Source organism: Phoenix dactylifera, unplaced genomic scaffold (genome assembly GCF_009389715.1).
Source record: "Phoenix dactylifera cultivar Barhee BC4 unplaced genomic scaffold, palm_55x_up_171113_PBpolish2nd_filt_p 002446F, whole genome shotgun sequence".
Classification (NCBI taxonomy): Eukaryota; Viridiplantae; Streptophyta; class Magnoliopsida; order Arecales; family Arecaceae; genus Phoenix; species Phoenix dactylifera.
The window spans coordinates 7,362-30,768 of NW_024069660.1; the positions used below are offsets into that span (position 1 = coordinate 7,362).

Below are 23,407 nucleotides of genomic sequence, written 5' to 3' on the forward strand. Positions count from 1 at the left end.
AATCTTAAATATTCCCAGTCATTGGTACATTGAGTCGGGGATCAATGATTACCGGAAAGACTGGCATGTCTTATGTATGCTCGATGCAGAGGATGATTGATCTCACAATCATTTGTGTGGAGACACTAATACAAAGATATGGGTGCTCATTAGAAGAACGAGTTCACTGAATTGACCTACAAAGAGAAATCTTATGAAGTCTTACTTACATGTCAAAAGATGATTCTCTTAGTGGGAGTTGTACAACTGATCCTTTGACCTGAGATCACCATGGTATCTTGTGCACATGAACCTATGTTTTGGTTTACACTCATTCATGACAATAAGTTATGTACGAGGTCTTCTGGATATGGTGGATTGTGTACGAAGATTATGAGTAGATCAACAAGGAATTAATCACTTCTAGTAAGAGAAGATAGCATCCTATTTATTCTAATCATATGATAATTCAGGAAGCCTTTGATCAAAGCAGAATGAAAATTAGAAAGAGTTTCTAATGTTTCATTATTTGAATTATCATTAAAAGATTGAGAAAAATATGAATATGAAATTGAGTTTGACATATATCATACTCATATACATATTTGGGATGCAGTTTGATTAAAGGATTGAATTGCATGGTAACTTGCCACTGAAGGGTATTTTTGGTATTTCCACCAAATTCCATATTTTTCGGGTAGACATGACACGTTGCTAGACGTCAATCTTGTCTTATAGGTTTGATCGAATTAAAGAGTTTAATTCGATCACCAATTAGAAAGGATTCTAATTGTTAAGTTCGGGTTCGCGCAGTTTGGACTTAAATCGATTAGAAGAGTTCTAATCAAGTTGGGTCAACTCGCACTCACACCTATTGCTGGCTAAGTATGGAACCCAATGGGTCACACACAAGAAAACTTATCAAGGGTCTAATTGGATTAGATCATGTTTGCAAGATAAACATCCTAGCAGGTGTTGCAAACCTTAGCTCCTGATTCGAACTGGATTCGAATCTGATTCGAATTGAATTCGAATCTGATTCTTAATTGATCTAATTTGATTAGATCATATTCTAATATGGGTTAGCCAAGAGTTGGCTCCTAATTGGCTTGGTTTGAGTCTAATTGGATTAGATTTGATAAATCATTCATTTTTGACCGTTGGATCAACATTTGGATGAAGAGATGGATCAAATGGATGGCACCATGAATTGGAGCCATTGGATTTTCATCATAGGATGATGGGAGATCATGATGACGTGATGGATATCATTGGGAGGCGTGGAGATGAAAAATAGGTGAAGGAAAGAGAGAGAATACGTGAAGATTAAATGGATAAGGATGAACCATTTATTTGATCTTATCCATTCTCTCTCTTCTCTCTTCATCACGCCTAAGGGATATATGGCGCCTTCTTTCATGGCCTTTGGATCATCATCAACCCTTGATGAATAGATAAGGTTGGTTCCTATTTTTCTTGCATGAGAAGAAGTGAAAAAAGGGAAGAGTACGGCGCATTTTCATGAAGAGGTGCTTAGGGAATCAAGCGCCACATCATAAGCGCTTGATCTTATCATAACCACTTTTGATACGCCTCTCCCTATTTTTGTGGCGCCTTCTCTCCTCTTATCACGCCCCATCTGAAGGATGTGTGGATGGGATGCATCCTTTGGTGATGCATCCCCACGCCATCTATAAATAGGAATGCTCCCGGTGTTTTCTAATCATCGGAAATCAATCCAACTCTCTCTCTCTCATATCCCTTCTTTCTTACATTAGTTTCTTTCTTTCTAACATTGCTTCTAGTGTGTCCTAAGCCAAGACAAGGTGGTCTTCATTAGGACAAAAGGATTAGAAGTGATTTTAGAAGGCTAAAGAAAAATAGAAAGGAAGGAAAGCAAGCCATTAGAGTTCTTTAGAAGAATTCTGCATTAAGGATCAAAAGTCTTTGGAGCTAAAGTCCTGATCAAGTTTTCGTGTGGATCACCATTGGAGGGCGGACACTTGGACGCCTCGTTGAGATTGTACACTTTGGATTAGCATTTGAGGTATTCTACTAATTCTGCATTTATTTTATATTATTTGATTGTAATCATTAAGGTGATCTAGGCTTAAAAGGGTTTCATGCATAGGGACTTTATTAAGAAAATTTTTAAAATCCCTAGCTTCCGCTGCCCATTATGACATGCTAGAACCCTACAAATCTAGTGTGATCCAAATGCTCCCATCTTTTTATGGGCTCACCAATGAAGACCCATATACACCTAGATGAATTTCTTGAGATTTGCACCACTGTCAAGATTCAGAACTTTACTGATGATGCTCTAAAACTTAGATTATTCTTCTTCTCCCTTAAAGATAGAGCCAAACAATGGCTGAATTCTTTAGAAGCCAACTCGATTCGTTCTTGGGATCAAATGCAACAAGAATTCCTTAAAAAATACTTTCCCATAGGAAGAACGAACCAGTTTAGACGTGCCATTACAAGCTTCTCCCAAACTGAGGGAGAAGAATTTCATGAAACTTGGGAGAGATTTCGAGACCTAATCCGTAAATGCCCTCATCATCAAATACCTAAGTGGCAGCTAGTGCAATGTTTTTATGACGGTTTGACTGAACGAAACCGTCAGATGATCGATGCTGCATGCGGGGGGACTTTCATGCTTCGAAGTGAGCATGAAGCATGGCAACTATTTGAAAATCTTAATGAAAACTCCCTCCACCATGCTTCATGTTCTCGTCAAGCACCCCCGAATTTTCAAAGAAAAGGGGCCATTTGTGAAATAAGTCATTCTATGGACCTGTCTAGCAAGGTAGATGCATTGTCCCATAAGATTGACCAACTAATGATAGGAGGACATGTCGTTAGCTCTTCCCAAGCACAAGTATGTGCTATCTGTTCTAGCCCATCGCATCCTATTCATGAGTGCCCCTCAGCACCCCAATTCTCCGAACTCGTGCAAGAACACAACAATGCTGCCCAAACACAGCCCAGACCGGGTAATGACCCATTTTCCAATACATATAACCCGGGTTGGCGAAATCATCCAAATTTTTCTTGGAGGCAGCAAGCTTCTAATACCTCCCAACCCTTCTTCCAAAATTTTCAAAACCCTCAGAATTTTCATCTCTACCGTCCCTCAAATCAATTTCAACACCCTCCTCCTCCAACCCAAAGAAATACAGCCTTTGAGGAGAAGGTGTTGACTGCCCTTCAAGGTTTGGAGGCAAACACACAACTATTGCACTCTTACACGCAATCAATTGCTAAGCTAGAATCCCAAATGGGTCAACTAGCCAATGCATTAAACAAACGAGAGGAAGGTAAGCTTCCAAGTCAACCAGTGAGTAATCCAAGGGGACAATACGTGGCTCAAGGAACTCAACTAAATCATGAGCAAGCCAATGCTTTGACTACCCTGAGAAGTGGCTGTATAATAGATAATAAGGTTGGGGGGGTAACAATAAGCAAGGTGAAGAAGAGGAGAGTGATAAGTGCTAAATAATGCATAAATTAATATCTTATTCATAGCACTTATCATTATTTTAATTCACATATTTTGTAAATTCAACTAAAAAAAATTTGTTACCTTCATCATTAAATTTTAATAAATTATTCGAGTTTTACTTATTTACTGATTAAGCTTAATGAATACAGGTCGAACTTATTTGGGATGAGCCCTGAATCCAAATTTATTGAGCTCAAACTCCCCTGTTCACTCCTTGCTAAGTCCATCCCAAGTCATCATGCATGTCCCCTTCATTTCAAAGTATCTTCCACGTAATCCACCCATACTCAAAATAGAGCAAATTCCCAACCGTCCACGTCGGCATACAAGCTTGCATGCCATCCTCCCTCGTGTCCAAAAGTCTTGCTCCCAGCCAAAGGAAATCACACTTCATCCACCCACATTTCACGAGCTTCATCTCCCTTGCATCCTTATCTCTACTTCGGAACAGAGTTCCAGCTCGAGTAATCTCAACTGTATGCCTTCCTCCCCTTCATCCACGTCAAAAGGAATCCCAGGAATTTAGCCTCCCATGTCTTCCGAAGCCCCTGCATTCCAGTGCTTCATCCTCATCCCGTGAAACGGCGACATCCCAACCTCCCACGGATTCCATCTAAGCTTCAACTCCCAGCTGCCAGCCGTAAGCTTCATTCCGCATCGGCCACGTCATGCATCTTCCTCTATTCCGAAATCACTCCCGGCCGAATCCAACTCCCAGCTCCCGTATCCCATTTCGAATCCAACTTTCACCAAATCCAGTGTCCCCAACGTCCAGCTTCATTCTTCCGGATTCCTCTCAGCCGAAGCCCCTGCAACTTTATCCCAAACAAACACAGCTTCATCTCGTTATCCCTCCGCATCACGTTCGTGATCCCGCATCCAACCAGATCCCTGACTTCAGCTTTCTCTAGAATCATTCTCACCGTTCCAAGGATCTCCTGTATCCATCAACAAAAAAAACCATGCATCTGTTCCCTATTATCAGCCGATATCCAAACATCCCATGACCATATCAAATCCCCTGTTTCATGCGGATGAAAACCAGAATCTTCTTCCGGACTGATCCCAGTCGGATTCCCAAATCTCCCAACATTCCAAAGCTTCCACGAATCATGTTCCCAACTAAATCCCAGCTCCTCTGTTCTCACCCGTGATTCACTCATCTCCTTGTTAGATGTATGCCCTAGAAGCCAATTTGGCTGACACATTGTTGATTCTAGGGACATAATTTTGTACTTGACTATTTATTATTGAATAAATAAAATGCGTCTTTTCATTCATATTGTTATGTGTCTATGAATCGTCCAAGGAATTAATAAGATGATGATACATATTCTCAAGAGTTGAGAATTTGAGCCATGTATCATTGGTGATTAATTTCTAAATGCTCCTGATCAATGGATCATCACGAGGACGGTGATCGATCCGATCAGTGCACAGATCACTTTTCTTCTGGATGGATGAGACTTGAGTCCACAGTGTAGGGACACTGAAGTGATAGTGCAGGTGCTTGTTAGAGAACAAGGGTACTGAGCATGACCAAGACAAGAAGTCACTTGGATGTCTATCCACTCGTCAGTGACTTGCTTGATGTTGCAGTAGTATGACTGGTCCTTTGACCTGCGGTGCTTCGGCTACTCACAGTGAGGTTATTGTAGTTTGACTGCACACATATATGGTCTCTAGCCATATGGGTCCATGCAGTGTAGATTGGCTGCAGTAGGTTCACTGTAGGAGTAGGGTATGCACCTATAAGGAATCTATCGACCTTGATAGAAGAGGAGTGATCCTATGTGATTTGTTAGACTGAGTTCTAAGACCTTGGCCAGGGCAGTAATATAAAGTGGAAAAAAAGTTTTCCACTATCGAACTCAAGTCGAATAAATCTTGACATATGACAGACGATGGGGTTTGACGAGTTGTCTATGACCTCCGTCCTGTAGGGATCCACGATAGTAGGACTGTATCACACGTTAACTGCACCTAGAGGTTCATCATTCCATTCTGCTGCGTAGCCACTACATGCTGCTAGGTGTCACTGGTGGATGGTGGGACTCATAGGGATTATCTTGATGATCGATAAATCCTAATGAGTAGAGTTGGAATCGTTCCAACCCATTGAAAGGAGTTTTCAATGATATAGTGATAGAGATCACAATATATCTCACTACCAGTCAGAATAGAACCTATGGGGTCACACACACTAGAAGTATTGACCGATCCGATGGTTGAAATTGTGATTAGGAATCACAAGAAATCAATTTGATTGATAAGAAGTTGAAGAAGGAACAAAGGAAATTAATTAATTGGACTTAAACACAAATCCTACTTCGGGTAGGATTTCTAGAGTCCTAATTGGATTAGGACTGGAAATCCTAGTTGGAGTAGGACTGGGATTCCTACTTGGAATAGGATTCCTACAATCCTAATGAGATTAGGAATTTTGAATTAAAATAGGATTCCTACTTGGAGTAGGATTCCTAGAAATCCTAATTAGATTAGGACTTCGGATTCAAATAGAGTCCTAATTGGATTAGGACTAAAACTAAACAAATCCTAATTGGTTTAGGATTTCTTAAGTCTAAATTAATTATTAATCTAATGAATCAACATGACTCCTAATTGGATTAGGATTGAAGAGTTCAATTGAGTCATGGTTCATTCAAGTCCTAATTGGATTAGGACTAGCATAGATTGAACCCAATTTGGCCAATCCTAATTAGATTAGGATTAAACCATGAAAGAGGGACCTAATCCTCTTTGGAAGAGGATTAGGCTAACCAAGTAAGAGGGGCATCAGCCCCTCTCCACTTGATTAGGTGCGACATGAAGAGAGAGGGGGCCGGCGCCCCCTCTTGGAAAGTTGTCAAGGGCTCCTAACTTGTAGGAGCCCTTCATCCTTATTAAAGGAGGACTAGGGCCGGCGCCCTAGAGTATCTCTTTTCCTCCTCTTCATCACGTGGCCACCCCCTCTCCATCTCTCCTTGGTTCAGCCGCCATCAGCAAAGGGAAAAGAAGAGGAGGCGTCTCCCTCCTCTTGGTCTTCTTCCTTGGCTCCAACGCATGAAAAGAGAAGAAGGCTGCAGGGATTCTTCTTCTTCCTAGTCTTCATCCTTCTTCTTCCTCCTTCCAAGCACAATCAAGAGTTGATTGAGAGGGAGGACATCAGCCATCAAAGTTATCTCTGCAAGGGAGCTAGCACCCCGGTGAGATAGAGAGCTTGGATCGGATCCTGCTTCGTGTGGATACCCGTAGAGGCCGGACGTTTGAACGGCTTCAAGCGAACCCTCTTCCAAAACCACGAATTCAGATTTGCGGTGATCATCTACCCGCGCAAGGTGAAGATTTGATCTTCCTAATAGTTTTAAAAGTTTTAATTCCTACTGTTGCTGGTGGTCCAAACCGAGAACGATTGACACGACGGTGTGAACGGGGTTCCGCCTGAGTTGTCTTGGTTGGTGCTGGTTGCGCTCCACCTTCCGCCAAGGAACCTGCAAACAAGCCTTGCACCACCACCAGGGTGGTGATGGCCCTCCGACGGTCAAGTCAGAGGAGATTGGAGGAGGAGAGATGATAATCACAAGTGGGAGAGAGTGCTCTGGGAGGTATTGCTTACCCCCCCTTCTCCCCCCAGCCGCATATATACCTGGCTGGGAGGTCTCTCAGGGGGGTTTGTCGTCGTGGGGCACGATAGAATGGCCACTGACATGGCCGTTACGGGGCGTCGTGGAGCAGCGCCGGGTACGGTCATGGCAGGGCGTAGTGGAGCTCCGCTTTGTACGGTCGATACAGGAGATCGTGGGTAGCATCGGGTACAGCCGTTGCAGGGGGTAGTGGAGCAGGAGGCCGCGGCGTGCCTCTGGAGAATAGCCTGTCGTTATCAAAAGATCTCCGACTCGGGGTCGGAATGCTGGATCATAGGGCAGCCGACCTGGGGTCGGGCTGCGAAGCCGAGGAGGTCCGACTCGGGGTCGGAGTGCTGGATCATAGGGCAGCCGACCCGGGGTCGGGCTGCGGAGCCGAGGAGGTCCGACTCGGGGTCGGAGTGCTGGATCATAGGGCAGCCGTAGCTTTCCTGGATACGCGTGCCGATCACGTGGGGCATGGCGGCTCAATTCCCCCATAACAGTAGCCCCCCGCTTCCGAGCCTGGAACCAGAAGGGGAACAGGTGAAGGGAGTGATGTTTCGAGATTGCCGCCATCCTTCGGAGAGGCGCGCGCGCTTCAAGCTTCCCGCCTTCTTTATGGCGTATGGCGGTTGCTGCTGACCTGGCAACCTGAGGATTTCGGCGGACATCCTTCCTTAATGGTGTCGATTCGCCTTTGGGGTGCGAGCGACCCTTCGGCGGCCAGGCGTCTTCTGGCGTCATCGAGGTGTCACTTGCCCTTTCGCCTATTTAATCGGGGGCCCTCCCCCGTCCGTCTTCTTCTTTACGGACATTTTCGAGTTTCTCCTTTGCGCTACCATTGTTGCCGCCGAAACGTTCGCTTGCTTTTCCTTTGACGCTCTCGGAGCCGTTCTTCCTCCTCTTCAAGTGAGTTTCCCACTCTTCTACTTTGAGCTCTTCATACTTTTTCTTTTTGTACTAGTGCACCCCAGTCGTTCCGGCCTTTCCCTCCTTCTTGACCCCGTCCTGACCGTAGATTGGCCATTAGGGATGGGCGAAGTGGGAGCAGATAGCATCAAGTCAAAACTGGTCGCCGAGGACTTAGACGGATTTGTGGCTCGGTACCACCTTCCCGAGGCCTGCAATGTCACGCTCCCAGGGCCTGAGGAGAGGATGTCTCATCCTCCTCGAGGGAAGATCGCCATCAATGAGGGCATCCTCCAGGCCGGGTTCCGCTTTCCCCCTTCAGACCTAGTCTTACAGGTGCTCCGGGGTTTAGGAATGGCACCGACGCAACTGGTGCCGAACTCGTGGCGTGCTCTGACGGTCTTCCAGGTTCTCTGTCGCTTGCATGCGATTCCCGCCACCTTGAACGTTTTCTGGGAGCTCTACGGCCTGAGCGGCCACCCCCAGGACAAAGGGTGGTGGTGCTTCGCAGCGCGGCGAGGGTGCGGCCTTGTCAAGGAGGGTCCTACCTCCATTCACCACTGGAAGGAGCGCTTCTTTTTCGTTGATGCAGACCCCTCCTGGGAAATCAGGGCAATCTGGGGGACGCCGGTGAAGTCCCCAATTGGCCTGTCGAAGTTGTCGAGGGAGGAATCCGAGGGCGTCGCCGCCTTGAAGGGGTTGGTCGCCGAGGGCCAGCTTCCCCCGGTGGGCCGCCTTATTTCTGAGGATACCTTGGTGAACGTCGGTTTGAGCTCGGTCCCCACCGACCGTGAGTCCGCCATCGTTTCTTTAGCTCTTTTCTTCTCTTTCGTTCCTTCTTCCTTTCGGTTTCTCAGTCCCTGACCATCCCGTCCTTCTTGCAGAGGTCGACGACGTCATGCGGTCGGTGAAGTCGAAGGCTGTTGGTAGGGCGTCCCTGCTGGAAGCAGTCCGGAGGAGGAAACGAGCTCTTCCGAGCGGGGCCCCACCGGCGAAGAAGTCCCGTAAGGAGATACCTCCGATGCCGACCGACGAGTCCGGGCCCACCGGTCAGGGAGATGTCGTGGGCACCGACCGGCAGCTGACGCTGTATCAGCCCTCCGGTGGTAAGGTTGCCGCTACTCCGGAGGTGCCACCTGAGCCTGCTCAAGACGGACGGGTCGGACGTGATCGGTCCCCAACCCGGCCTTCGACTCGGTCGGCTCCTGATGACTCGAGGAGGGACGCGCCGAGGCCCCGGCCGAGCGGGACCCTATCAATTCCTGGGGCGACCCCCGCCCCGAGCGTGATCAGCCGGACTCTTCCCCAGGCGATGGATAAGGGTAAGGCTGCAGAACCACCATCCGGCTCCGGGGAGAAATCGGGGTCTGCCTTCACTACCGATGGCGCCCGAAATCTCATCGAAACAGTGTTGCTGGAGAAGGACCGTCGGCGGGTCCGGGAGTTGGATGTCTCTGACGTCGGGGCCGCCAGCTGCGTCTGTCTCATGTCGGTGAGTGTTCTTCTGGCCGTCTTTCACCATTTATTGGCTCTGTTGTTCTCCGCCTGACTCCCTTATTTTTCCTATTTCTTAGCTCGCCCAGTACATGATCCGTCTGGAGGAGTGCTACAAGGAACAGGCGGGGCTTTTGGCGAAGGCCGAGGACCGGCTGAAAGCAATGGAAGAGGGAGGCCGGGCTGCGGCAGGCAGGACGACCGGGGACCTCGAGGCGAGGCTCCGGGAGGCCGAAGAGCGGGCACTCGGCTTCGCCGCCCTGGAGGAGCAACTGTCAGAGGCTCGGGAGCAACTCAAAGCCGCCTCGGGCCTCGAAAGCAGGGTCAAGAAGGCGGAGGAACGGGCTGAAAAGCAGTCCCGGAAGATCGCGGACTATCGAGAGCGGTGGGAGAAGGCCCAGCGGTCTGCCGACAACGCCTGCGACCGAATCCGCTCTTTTGAAGCCAAACTAGGCGAACTGGAGTCGGCCCTGGAGAAGTCATGCACGGACGTCCAAGAGCTCCGTTCGCGCCTGAAGGAAGCCGAGGCCGCTCGGGTTGCTACCGAGGCGAAGCATAAAGAGGCTCAGGCTGATCTGCTGAGGGTCTCCTCTGAGGCCGAAGGCCGGATTGTGGCGAAGGTCTTGGAGGCCAAGGCTCAGATTATGGAGCGAGCTGAGGCGGAGCTGGCCGAGAAGAGGGCGGAAATCGGGCGTCAGGCGGTAGAGGCTTATCGCCAGTCCGCCGAGTTCGCCCATGATATGTCGGAGGCAGTGCGGACCTATCGCCAGTCTGACGAGTTTGTCCATGACGCGTTGGACGCGGGGGCCGAAGCCTTCACCTTGGGCTTCGAGGAGGGCCTGGCAAGGGTGTCGGCTAAGTATCCCGAAGTTGACCTGAGCGAGATCTCCCTCCTGGACTCCTCTCCGGCACCATCGCCTGCTGGTTCTCCTGCTGCTTCCCTGCCTCCCGCGGACGAGCCCGGCGTTCCCGACCCGGGAGTTCCTCCAAGCTGACCTCTTGTACCTTTCATTGTCTTTTTTGTTTTTGTATGTCGGCGTTTTGCCCAATTGTATGGGCCTCGGCCCTGAAAATTAATGCACGTCGAATATTTCTTCATCTCGCCCTCGTCCTCTTTTTTTTTTTTTTTTTTAGCTCTTGGTTGCTTCTTGCTGACTTTTGATTCCCGAAGTTCTTCCGGCGCTAGGCCAGGCATCCGAGGGTTAAACCTCAGGAAACTCTTCCGGCGCTAAGCCAGGCATCCGAGGGTTAGGCCTCAGGAAATTCTTCCGGCGCTAAGCCAGGCATCCGAGGGTTAGGCCTCAGGAAACTCATCCGGCGCTAGGCCAGGCATCCGAGGGTTAGGCCTCAGGAAATTCTTCCGGCGCTAAGCCAGGCATCCGAGGGTTAGGCCTCAGGAAACTCTTCCGGCGCTAGGCCAGGCATCCGAGGGTTAAACCTCAGGAAACTCTTCCGGCACTAAGCCAGGCATCCGAGGGTTAGGCCTCAGGAAATTCTTCCGGCGCTAAGCCAGGCATCCGAGGGTTAGGCCTCAGGAAACTCTTCCGGCGCTAGGCCAGGCATCTGAGGGTTAGGCCTCAGGAAATTCTTCCGGCGCTAAGCTAGGCATCCGAGGGTTAGGCCTCAGGAAACTCTTCCGGCGCTGAGCCAGGCATCCGAGGGTTAGGCCTCAGGAAACTCTTCCGGCGCTAGGCCAGGCATCCGAGGGTTAGGCCTCAGGAAATTCTTCCGGCGCTAAGCCAGGCATCCGAGGGTTAGGCCTCAGGAAACTCTTCCGGCGCTAGGCCAGGCATCCGAGGGTTAAACCTCAGGAAACTTTTCCGGCGCTAAGCCAGGCATCCGAGGGTTAGGCCTCAGGAAATTCTTCCGGCGCTAAGCCAGGCATCCGAGGGTTAGGCCTCAGGAAACTCTTCCGGCGCTGAGCCAGGCATCCGAGGGTTAGGCCTCAGGAAACTCTTCCGGCGCTAGGCCAGGCATCCGAGGGTTAAACCTCAGGAAACTCTTCCGGCGCTAAACCAGGCATCCGAGGGTTAGGCCTCAGGAAATTCTTCCGGCGCTAAGCCAGGCATCCGAGGGTTAGGCCTCAGGAAACTCTTCCGGCGCTGAGCCAGGCATCCGAGGGTTAGGCCTCAGGAAACTCTTCCAGCGCTAGGCCAGGCATCCGAGGGTTAAACCTCAGGAAACTCTTCCGGCGCTAAGCCAGGCATCCGAGGGTTAGGCCTCAGGAAATTCTTCCGGCGCTAAGCCAGGCATCCGAGGGTTAGGCCTCAGGAAATTCTTCCGGCACTGAGCCAGGCATCCGAGGGTTAGGCCTCAGAAAACTCTTCCGGCGCTAAGCCAGGCATCCGAGGGTTAGGCCTCAGGAAATTCTTCCGGCGCTAAGCCAGGCATCCGAGGGTTAGGCCTCAGGAAATTCTTCCGCTCGCTGGTCGGCCAAGGCTGGCGCAAGCCGAAGCGACCGGTCGGGGCTTCCGGCTAGTTTGCTCCCGGGATGATCATCGGGTTAGCCAGGCATCTGAGGGTTGTCAAGCCTCAGGGAAATTCCGCTCGTTGGTCGGCCAAGGCTGGCGCAAGCCGAGGCGACCGGTCGGGGCTTCCGGCTAGTCTGCTCCCGGGATGATCATCGGGTTAGCCAGGCATCCGAGGGCCGAGCCTCGGGAGATTCCACTCGTTGGTCGGCCTAGGCTGGCGCAAGCCGAGGCGACCGGTCGGGGCTTCCGGCTAGTCTGCTCCCGGGATGATCATCGGGTTAGCCAGGCATCCGAGGGCCGAGCCTCGGGAGATTCCACTCGTTGGTCGGCCTAGGCTGGCGCAAGCCGAGGCGACCGGTCGGGGCTTCCGGCTAGTCTGCTCCCGGGATGATCATCGGGTTAGCCAGGCATCCGAGGGCCGAGCCTCGGGAGATTCCACTCGTTGGTCGGCCTAGGCTGGCGCAAGCCGAGGCGACCGGTCGGGGCTTCCGGCTAGTCTGCTCCCGGGATGATCATCGGGTTAGCCAGGCATCCGAGGGCCGAGCCTCGGGAGATTCCACTCGTTGGTCGGCCTAGGCTGGCGCAAGCCGAGGCGACCGGTCGGGGCTTCCGGCTAGTCTGCTCCCGGGATGATCATCGGGTTAGCCAGGCATCTGAGGGTTGTCAAGCCTCAGGGAAATTCCGCTCGTTGGTCGGCCAAGGCTGGCGCAAGCCGAGGCGACCGGTCGGGGCTTCCGGCTAGTCTGCTCCCGGGATGATCATCGGGTTAGCCAGGCATCCGAGGGCCGAGCCTCGGGAGATTCCACTCGTTGGTCGGCCTAGGCTGGCGCAAGCCGAGGCGACCGGTCGGGGCTTCCGGCTAGTCTGCTCCCGGGATGATCATCGGGTTAGCCAGGCATCCGAGGGCCGAGCCTCGGGAGATTCCACTCGTTGGTCGGCCTAGGCTGGCGCAAGCCGAGGCGACCGGTCGGGGCTTCCGGCTAGTCTGCTCCCGGGATGATCATCGGGTTAGCCAGGCATCCGAGGGCCGAGCCTCGGGAGATTCCACTCGTTGGTCGGCCTAGGCTGGCGCAAGCCGAGGCGACCGGTCGGGGCTTCCGGCTAGTCTGCTCCCAGGATGATCATCGGGTTAGCCAGGCATCCGAGGGCCGAGCCTCGGGAGATTCCACTCGTTGGTCGGCCTAGGCTCGCGCAAGCCGAGGCGACCGGTCGGGGCTTCCGGCTAGTCTGCTCCCGGGATGATCATCGGGTTAGCCAGGCATCTGAGGGTTGTCAAGCCTCAGGGAAATTCCACTCGTTGGTCGGCCTAGGCTGGCGCAAGCCGAGGCGACCGGTCGGGGCTTCCGGCTAGTCTGCTCCCGGGATGATCATCGGGTTAGCCAGGCATCTGAGGGTTGTCAAGCCTCAGGGAAATTCCGCTCGTTGGTCGGCCAAGGCTGGCGCAAGCCGAGGCGACCGGTCGGGGCTTCCGGCTAGTCTGCTCCCGGGATGATCATCGGGTTAGCCAGGCATCCGAGGGCCGAGCCTCGGGAGATTCCACTCGTTGGTCGGCCTAGGCTGGCGCAAGCCGAGGCGACCGGTCGGGGCTTCCGGCTAGTCTGCTCTCGGGATGATCATCGGGTTAGCCAGGCATCTGAGGGTTAGGCCTCAGGAAATTCTTCCGCTCGCTGGTCGGCCACTTGTCGCTCGCCGCCCATCGGGGTTTCTCTGTGCCCAGCCGCGACCGTGTTTCTCCTCTCCTCCAAGCGTTGCCTGGGGGGAACACGAGAAGGGTATTAAACGCTAATTAATGCGTTACCTGGGAAATCGGATCGCCAGTTGCTGCTGGTGAGGAGTGTTAGTTGAGCGGCCGCGATACGCGGGTTCTTCGAGGAGGATGCGGCCTGGGCGCGAGCGGAGACACGTGGACCTAGGGGTATACGTCACCCGGATCGTCCTGCACAAAGAATGCGATTTAAGGAGAATGACGCTTAGAAAATCGCGGGGAGATACGCCTCGGGAGCCGGAACGGCTCCGGATTCAGTGCGCCTGCATTTATTGGAGCCACCCGTATCGGAACTACCAGGGGGCCGCAGCTTGGCTATAAATACAGGTGCAGGTACGATGGAATTTGCCAAGCCGGAGCTGCAGGTTGCCATGGATCGCGGACCTCCTCCTTGGCATATGACTGAGAGACTCCTGTCGAAGGAAAGGGGAGGCGCTCCCTTTACAACTTCAGCCAACTAGCCGTTTCATCTGGGATCAACAAGGAGGGTCTCCCCGGCGGAACTCCGCTCTAGGCGTTTCATCCGGGATCACATCTCCCCTCCTTGAAGTTCAGCCTCCCGGTTGAGCTCTGCGCCGGACGCTCAATCCGGGACCGCGCCTCCATATACTCTTCCCCCTCGAATCCCTTCTCTTCCCTACCACTGGGGAAGATGGGAATATCCTTTGGAGGCGGCGTTCCCCTGGGGGCAGCGGGAGCTTCTTCTGCGGCGGCTCCTCCTCTTTTTGGTGAGGTGCTGGATGGCGCCTCCGGTTAGAAGCACCCACTTCTGGTGGGACTGCAGCCGCCCTGGGTTGAGGGTTTGGGTCCCCACCTCTTCTTTACTTTCTTTACTCCCTAATTCCCCTCTGGGAATTCCTTGTAATCACACGAGCACGCCACTGTAACCAGAAATTATTGAAATGAAAAGTATTGCACCTTTTTAAATTGTCTTTCTGGCCTTGTTGTTCTACTGGTAATACATCCGCAGGTTAGCGGAATTCCAGCCCCTTGGAATTTCTCGGCCATCTAGGGCTTCCAACTGGTAGGAGCCAGGTCGGTTTACCCAACGAACTTTATACGGGCCTTCCCAATTTGGCGCTAGCTTCCCACCTTCCGTAGGTTGAGATGCCTTAGCTCGCCTCAGCACCAGATCTCCAATTCTGAAAAGCTTCGGTCGGACTTTGGAGTTGTAATATCGGGCCACCCTCTGCTGATACATTGCCATCCGTACCTGAGCCATTTCCCTTGCCTCTTCCAAGAGATCCAAGTTCCCTCGGAGTTGCTCTGAATTGGCCTCGGGTCGGTGCGCGGCCACCCGAGGCGAGGGGAGTCCGAGCTCCACGGGGGCAACGGCTTCCGTGCCATAGGTTAGGCTGAAAGGCGTCTCTCCAGTAGGAGTCCGTTGTGTGGTCCGATACGCCCAAAGGACATTCTCGAGTTCCTCGACCCAAGCTTGCCCCGTCCGGCCGATCCGCGCTTTGATACCTTGGAGGATTGTCCGATTTGTGACCTCGGCCTCGCCGTTGGTTTGGGGATGCGATACGGATGTGAACCGATGCTCGATCCCGAATTCCTCGCAGAAGTCCCGGAAGTGCTTGTTATCAAACTGTCGACCGTTATCCGAGATGAGGACCCGAGGTACTCCAAATCGGACAATGATGTTCTTCTTCACGAACTTCCGGACTTGTGCCTCCGTGATGGTGGCCAGTGGCTCTGCCTCCACCCACTTGGTGAAGTAGTCGATGGCGACAATCAAAAATTTCCGCTGGGCCGAAGCGACGGGGAATGGTCCGAGGATATCCATTCCCCATTGTGCGAAGGGCCAGGGCGCGGTGATTGGCGCCAAGGGGACAGAGGGGACTCTCTGGACGTTGGCGTGGCGCTGGCAGGCGTCGCATTTCCGCACGTGGTCCTTCGAGTCCTCCATCAAGGTCGGCCAATAGTAGCCTTGCCTCATGATCTTATGCGCCAAGGACCTAGCCCCCAAGTGCGATCCGCAGATGCCTTCGTGGACTTCGCCGAGGGCGTAGGCCGCTTCCGCGGGGCGGAGGCACCTTAAGAGGGGGGCGGTAAACGAGGTCCGATACAGCCTCCCTTCATAAAGTACGTAGTGGGCGGACTTCTTTACAAGCCGCCGGGCCTGATCTTCGTCTTCAGGGAGGATTCCTTCGGCGAGGTAGGCGACGAGCGGGTCCATCCAAGACGGCTCCGGATCAATTGCCATCACCGCTCCAGCCCCGTCAATGCTCGGGGCATCCAGGGTCTCCAGGTAGATTGCCCTCGACAAGTTGTGCGCGTCTGCGTCCACTAGGCGGGACAACCTGTCGGCCCTGGCATTTTCGCTCCTCGGGACCTGCTGAATGTCAACACTGCCGAGGTCGGGAATGAGTGTTTGCACCTTCCGGACGTAGCTCTGCATGGTCGGGCTCCGCGCCTCGAACTCCCCTCGAACCTGCCCGACCACCAGCTGGGAGTCGGTGAAGACTTTCAGACGCCGGATGCCGAGCTCCTTGGCGAGTTTGAGTCCCGCGACTAGGGCCTCGTACTCCGCCTCATTGTTGGTCACTGGAAATCCGAACCTCAAGGCATACTCGGCTATCACTCCATCGGGATTGGTGAGGACCAGCCCAGCCCCTCCACCTTCAGGGTTCGACGACCCGTCAATGTGGAGCGTCCAGATCGGGAGATCGAGGCTGGGTGTCTCCGGCGGCTTAGGTTCCGCCTCCTGCACAGTGCACTCAGCGAGAAAGTCCGCGAGTACCTGGGCCTTGATGGCTGGTCGGGGCTGGTAGCGGATGTCGAACTCACCAAGTTCTACTGCCCACTTCACCAGCCGTCCCGCATTCTCTGGATTGCTGAGAATCTGCCGCAGTGGTTGATCGGTCAAAAGGGTGACAGAATGAGCCTGGAAATAGGGGCGAAGCCTCCTGGTCGCAGTCAGCAGCGCGAAGGCGATCTTCTCAGCCTTCGTGTACCGCGTCTCGGCATCCCGGAGGACTCGGCTGATGTAGTATACAGGCTTCTGAAGTCTTGCCTCTTCCCGAACCAGTACTGCGCTGACTGCGGTTGGGGAGACCGCCGGTAAAGGTAGAGCATCTCCCCCTCTTGCGGCTTGGACAGCAGGGGAGGAGACGCCATGTACTCCTTGAGCTGGTCGAACGCCGCATGGCATTCGGCCGTCCAGAGGAAGTCTTTTGGGCGCTTCAACACCTTGAAGAATGGTTGGCAGCGTTCGGCCGACTTTGCCACAAATCGTCCGAGCGCGGCGACCCTTCCAGCGAGCTCCTGAACCTCCTTCACTTTGGTCGGAGGGGACATATCTTGGATGGCTTTGATCTTGTCCGGGTTGGCCTCGATCCCGCGCTGGTTGACAATGAAACCGAGGAACCTCCCGGCCAAAGCACCAAAAGCGCACTTCGCTGGGTTTAGCTTCATGCGAAACTTTCGCAAGGTGGTGAAAGTCTCCTCCAGATCTGCAATGTGCTGGTCTGCATGGCGGCTTTTTACCAGCATATCGTCCACGTACACCTCCATATTCCGGCCGATCTGCTCCTTGAAGATTTTATTGACGAGGCGCTGGTAAGTGGCGCCAGCGTTCTTCAGACCGAAGGGCATTACCTTGTAACAGTACAGCCCCCGGTCTGTTATGAAGGCAGTTTTCTCCTCGTCCTGTGGAGCCATCATTATTTGGTTGTAGCCGGAGAAGGCGTCCATAAAAGACAGTAGCTGATATCCGGAAGTCGCGTCGACCAGTTGGTCTATCCGTGGAAGCGGAAAGCTATCCTTGGGGCACGCCTTGTTCAGGTCGGTGTAGTCGACGCACATCCTCCACTTCCCGCTCGCCTTCCGGACAAGTACGACGTTTGCCAGCCACTCGGGGTAGCTCACCTCTCTTATGAAACCTGCCTCCAAGAGTTTGTCTACCTCCTGGTCGACCACCCGGATCCGATCCGGGGCACAGTGTCTCTTCTTTTGCTTTACTGGTCGGTGGGTCGGGTCGACGTTGAGGGCGTGAGAAACGACCTCCGGGTCGATCCCAGGTACATCGGCCGCCGACCAGGCAAACACATCTGCATTGGCTCGGAGGAATTCCACTAACCGGAGCCGAGCTTCCAAGTCGAGGTTGGCACCGACCCGGACCGTGCGGTCCGGGCGGTCTTCTTCGAGGGGAACTTCGATTACGCCCTCGGCCGGCTCCCCGTGCCGCAAGGCCACTTCGTCTCTGGCGTCAAGTGACTCGACGCTTAGGGCCTCCATGGGCTTCTTCCCTTTGAGAGTTGCTAGGAAACACTGCCGTGCGGTCGGCTGGTCACCTCGGACCTCTCCAATCCCGGCCGCTGTGGGGAACCGCATGAGCAAATGGTAGGTAGAAACCACCGCGCGAAGGGCGTTCAGTCCGGGTCGTCCGAGGATAGCGTTGTAGGCCGAGGGGACACGGACGACCAAGAACCCGAGCCGCACCGTGGCTTCTGCGGGTGCAATGCCCGCAGTCACAGGCAGCTCGATGACACCTTCGGCCGAGATAGCGTCTCCAGTGAATCCTATGAGGGGGGTGGATGTTTTGTGCAACAATTGTCGGGAAAAGCCCATCTTTTGGAAGGCCTCGTAATACAAAATATCAGCTGAGCTTCCACTATCCACAAGAACACGCCTTACATCATAGTCCGCCATAGTGAGAGAGATCACCATGGCGTCATCGTGGGGAGTCTGAACCCCCTTTACATCTTCATCACAAAAAGTGATTACATTTCCGACCCGCTGCCTCTTCGCGACGGCCACTCCTGATACTTCCGCCGAGCCCCCTGCGTTCCTCACGGGCCGAGAGCAGCCCCCAGTGATGGTGTGGATCACTCCCGCAACGGGTCGATTCTGCTCCCGAGGCTCCTGAGGGGCCGGGTCGGCTGGACGCGGGTCTGCAGGGGGACGTCGGTCGTTTATATATCGACCGAGACGCCCTCGGCGAATGAGAGCCTCGATCTCGTCCCGAAGCTGGAAGCAGTCTTCGGTATCGTGGCCGTGGTCTCGGTGGTACTCACAGTACGCCCGAGAAGGCTTCCTCCCAGGGATCTTCTTCATCTGCCTCGGGACCGGGAGGTCCTCCCGCCCCTTGACCTCCATGAGGATCTGGGCCCGGGGGGCCAGGAGTGGGGTGTACCGGTTGAAGCGCCGGTGCGGAGAACGAGGGCGTGTGGCGCCGTGGTTCCTTGCTGGTGACGGGCTTCTGCGCCGGCGTTGAGGCGTCGGGCTCCTCCTCTGGGGTGCCTCTTTTCGCCTTTTCTTCCCGGGCTTTAGAGGGGCTTCGGCGGCCTCCTTGTTCCGGTGGGAGGCTGCCTCCTCGGCGTCTGCATACTGGTTTGCCCGAGACAACAGCTCCGGGAAGCTCCGCGGCAGACGTTTGTCCAGGGAGAAGGTGAGTCTGCCCTTCCGGAAGCCTCGCTTCAGGGCTGAGAGAGCCACCTCCTGGCTCAAATTCCGGACCTCCAGTGTTGCCTTGTTGAAGCGGGTGAGATAATCCCGCAGGCTCTCTCCCTCGTTCTGCCGGACATCGAAGAGGGAGTCGGAGACCAGTCTTCGCCGGCTACTGACGGCGAAATGGCTGATGAAGAGACGGGTGAACTGGTGGAAGGACTGGATGGAATTAGCCTCCAGGCCGGCGAACCACGCCCTTGCCGGGCCGCGGAGGGTCGCCGGGAAGGCCTTGCAGAGGAGAGGATCCGATGCTCCATGGAGGAGCATAAGAGTCCTGAAACTCTCCACGTGGTCCCGTGGGTCCGCCGCCCCGTCGTAGGGTTCGATCGCCGGCATTTTGAACCCCGGCGGGTTTAGGGTTCGCAGGATCCTTGAGGCAAGCGCCGGCTGGGAGGAGATTTCCAAGTCGGCGAAGGGATCTTTGGAGTGGCCCTTCAGGACCTGGAGCTGTCTGTGGAGATCGTCCACCCGCCGGTCCAGGGAGCGCGACCGGTGGGTGGGAGACAAGGAGCGGCGCGAGGGGGACCGACTGGAGTGCGGGCCCCTCGAGGACTGGGGTGTCTGAGAACGCGCCCGGGTCCGCCTCTCGTACCCCGCGCAGCTCCGATGAGAAGGTCCTGGCAGAATGGACCGCACTCGAGAATCCTCCCCGCGCCGGCGCTCCTCTCCATGGGAGAGGAAGGAGCGCGGGTTGTGAGGAAGAGGCGAGTGCTCGGGGAGCAGCGGCTCCTGAGCTCGCTGCGGCACCCGAGAGATCACACCCTGCAGATTCTGCACTGCCTCCGCGAGGGTGCGAACCTGCTGGGCTAGCTGGTCGAACTGAGCAGGTTCGACCGTCTGAATGGGAGGAGAAGCGGTGGAATGCTGCTGAGAGTGTGTTGGGGACGCAGCAGCCTCCCGGCCAGAGGCGCGAGAGGCTCCGCGACCGGAAGCATTGGAAGCTCCGCGACCACCTCGCCGTGCCATTACGATCGTTCTGAGATTCGGTGCCCTCCTTCTAGCGCCAACTGTTGCTGGTGGTCCAAACCGAGAACGATTGACACGACGGTGTGAACGGAGTTCCGCCTGAGTTGTCTTGGTTGGTGCTGGTTGCGCTCCACCTTCCGCCAAGGAACCTGCAAACAAGCCTTGCACCACCACCAGGGTGGTGATGGCCCTCCGACGGTCAAGTCAGAGGAGATTGGAGGAGGAGAGATGATAATCACAAGTGGGAGAGAGTGCTCTGGGAGGTATTGCTTACCCCCCCCTTCTCCCCCCAGCCGCATATATACCTGGCTGGGAGGTCTCTCAGGGGGGTTTGTCGTCGTGGGGCACGATAGAATGGCCACTGACATGGCCGTTACGGGGCGTCGTGGAGCAGCGCCGGGTACGGTCATGGCAGGGCGTAGTGGAGCTCCGCTTTGTACGGTCGATACAGGAGATCGTGGGCAGCATCGGGTACAGCCGTTGCAGGGGGTAGTGGAGCAGGAGGCCGCGGCGTGCCTCTGGAGAATAGCCTGTCGTTATCAAAAGATCTCCGACTCGGGGTCGGAATGCTGGATCATAGGGCAGCCGACCTGGGGTCGGGCTGCGAAGCCGAGGAGGTCCGACTCGGGGTCGGAGTGCTGGATCATAGGGCAGCCGACCCGGGGTCGGGCTGCGGAGCCGAGGAGGTCCGACTCGGGGTCGGAGTGCTGGATCATAGGGCAGCCGTAGCTTTCCTGGATACGCGTGCCGATCACGTGGGGCATGGCGGCTCAATTCCCCCATAACACCTACCTAATTACGAAAGGTCTCGAAACAACGTTCATGCGATGAACGTCGAACCCGTGCATGCCGATTCCGCTGCCATCTGAAAATTTTTGAAATATCAGCGGCATGGGCGGGTTCCCAACAGTGGTATCAGAGCCTAGGCTTCGTAGATTAAGGTAAGAATTAAATATCTAAAGGCTTATTAGATCTGAAAATTGATTGATCATGCATGCTGAAAAATTCTGCATGCAGATTTTTCAGGGGTGCTGATTTTTTACATGCTGATTTTTATGTGATAAAAAGATGATTCTAATTGCATTGTTAATGGGATTACAAAGTTTAGAATCATGATTAGCATGATCAGCGACCTATGTCATGATATAATCAGTTAGTTTTCAGATCTGAAAATTATAATTATTGCATACGGTGATGATCATAGGATTCAACCCCTTTTGGTATCAAATGTAATGACCTGCGATGTGATCTGCGATGTCATGTAAATTTTACAGATGCTTGCATGCATCTTATTTGATGTTTTGAGAGGCCTGCGTGCCTCCTAAAAGGAGATGTAAATTATTTTTATTTTTATTTTACATCTGGTTGTATTTCTGTGATGTGATGTACATCAACGATCAAGTTGAAGCAAAGGCATGAGATGAAAGGTGATCTAAGCGGTTGATGGCGATGGGATCAAGAGTTGATCAAGGATCGAATCAAGGAGGCTTGGAACCAATTCAAGAGTTGAAGACCACTTGATCGATTGATGTGCATGTGCTTGTAATACGACCTAATTAGAATCCATGATCATCACCTAGTTAAAGTTTAACTTTAATTTGATGCCGCGATTATAACTGCCTGCAATGCGCCGTTTGCATGTGATGTGAATGAGAGTCGGGTAGATAGGTTTACATGTGATGTAGCGAACCCAATTGAGACCTAAATCAAAACCTCCTCAATCAAGTCGAGAGTGAACCGACATGAGCAAGTCATATTAGATTAATTGATCTAATTGGTGTCTAGGAAAGCATGAAAGGTAGTTACTTAATTAGGACCTTACTCTCTGAGTAAGGGGAGCACCTGCTTACCTGGCCAATTGTTCGATTACCTCTTATGAAGGGCTCAAGTTGCAAACACTAAGACCTGATTAACCAATATTAAGTCAATAGGTCTTCCACTGTAGTAGAGCTGCTAAGGCCTTTCTGATGTTGATTTGTCTCGGCTGGACACAGTGGTCAAGTTGCATCGGGGGGCTGGACCTCTCTATAGACATGAGATGTTGTAGGGTAAAGGTGGGGTTGGGCACCAATAACTGTTAGGTGAGGACCCAATGACGACTTTATTCCTACGGTTATACGGTGGGTCTGACTTAACTAAGAAATGGGACCAATAACTGTTAGGTGAGGTCTTCATGGCTTAGAGACCAAGTTACACTGCAACATGCTTGAGAAGCATTGTACAAGAGTTGTACACTCATCCATCTATGTGTCACCAATAACTGTTAGGTGAGGTGGCATGTAAATCGGTGGGACCGCAGTACCCACTAGAAACCCTAGTCGTGTGGGATTTCCGTTTCCCTACCAGGGGAGTGTGAGGGATTCGAGAAAATAGTGGGAGTTACATTTGTTCTAAAAGACCTTAGAACAGATTAGGATCAAGTACAAAAGTCTAACTAGAATCTTTACTCTCTGCAGATACAATGTCGGCTTCAAACCCTTTGACCCGTATTCTTGAGACCAACCGACTGACCGGAACCAATTACAAGGACTGGCTTAGAAATCTCAAAATTGTTTTGGACTGTGAGAAAATAGGCTACATACTCGATTCAGATATCCCCACATTACCAACACGTCCTACTGATGTTCAGCGTGAAATGCATAAAAAGTGGTTGGATGATGACATTAGAGTAAAATGCTATATGATGGCATCCATGTCTAATGAACTCCAATGCCAGCATGAAAATATAAAGACTGCTAGGGACATACTGGCACACCTGCAAGAGTTGTATGGTGAGCAGAGTCGCACAGCTCGTTTTGAAGTGTCCAAGAGGCTTTTTAAAGCGAAGATGCGCGAGGGGCAGTCTGTCCATGATCACGGTCTGACCATGATCAAGGACCTAGAGGAGCTTGAGAAGCTCGGTATGGACATGCATAAGGAATTACAAGTGGATTTGATCCTACAGTCACTTCCTGATTCATTTGGTCAGTTTATAGTAAACTACCACATGAATAAGATTGAATACACTAAGACTGAACTAATCAACATGTTGGTAACTGCTGAGGGAGCCTTGAAAGGTTCAAGGGGCAATGTCCTTGCTGCTGAGTTGACTTCTGGTTCCAAGAGAAAGTCTACTTGGAAGAAAAAGAAGCCTGCTAAGAAGCAGAAGAAAGACAAGAAGCCAAAGAAGGAAGTTCAAAAGAAAAGGGCTAACGACAAAGGAAAATGTTTCCACTGCAATGTCGAAGGCCACTGGAAA

General features: G+C 53.0%; 1 non-coding gene across 1 annotated transcript; it reads right to left on the minus strand.

The window, feature by feature from the left end:
* Positions 1-2,444: 2,444 nt before the first annotated feature.
* LOC120109597 lies at positions 2,445-2,550 on the minus strand. The gene has a single exon (XR_005510430.1). It is a non-coding gene; the product is annotated as a small nucleolar RNA R71 (small nucleolar RNA).
* Positions 2,551-23,407: the final 20,857 nt, after the last annotated feature.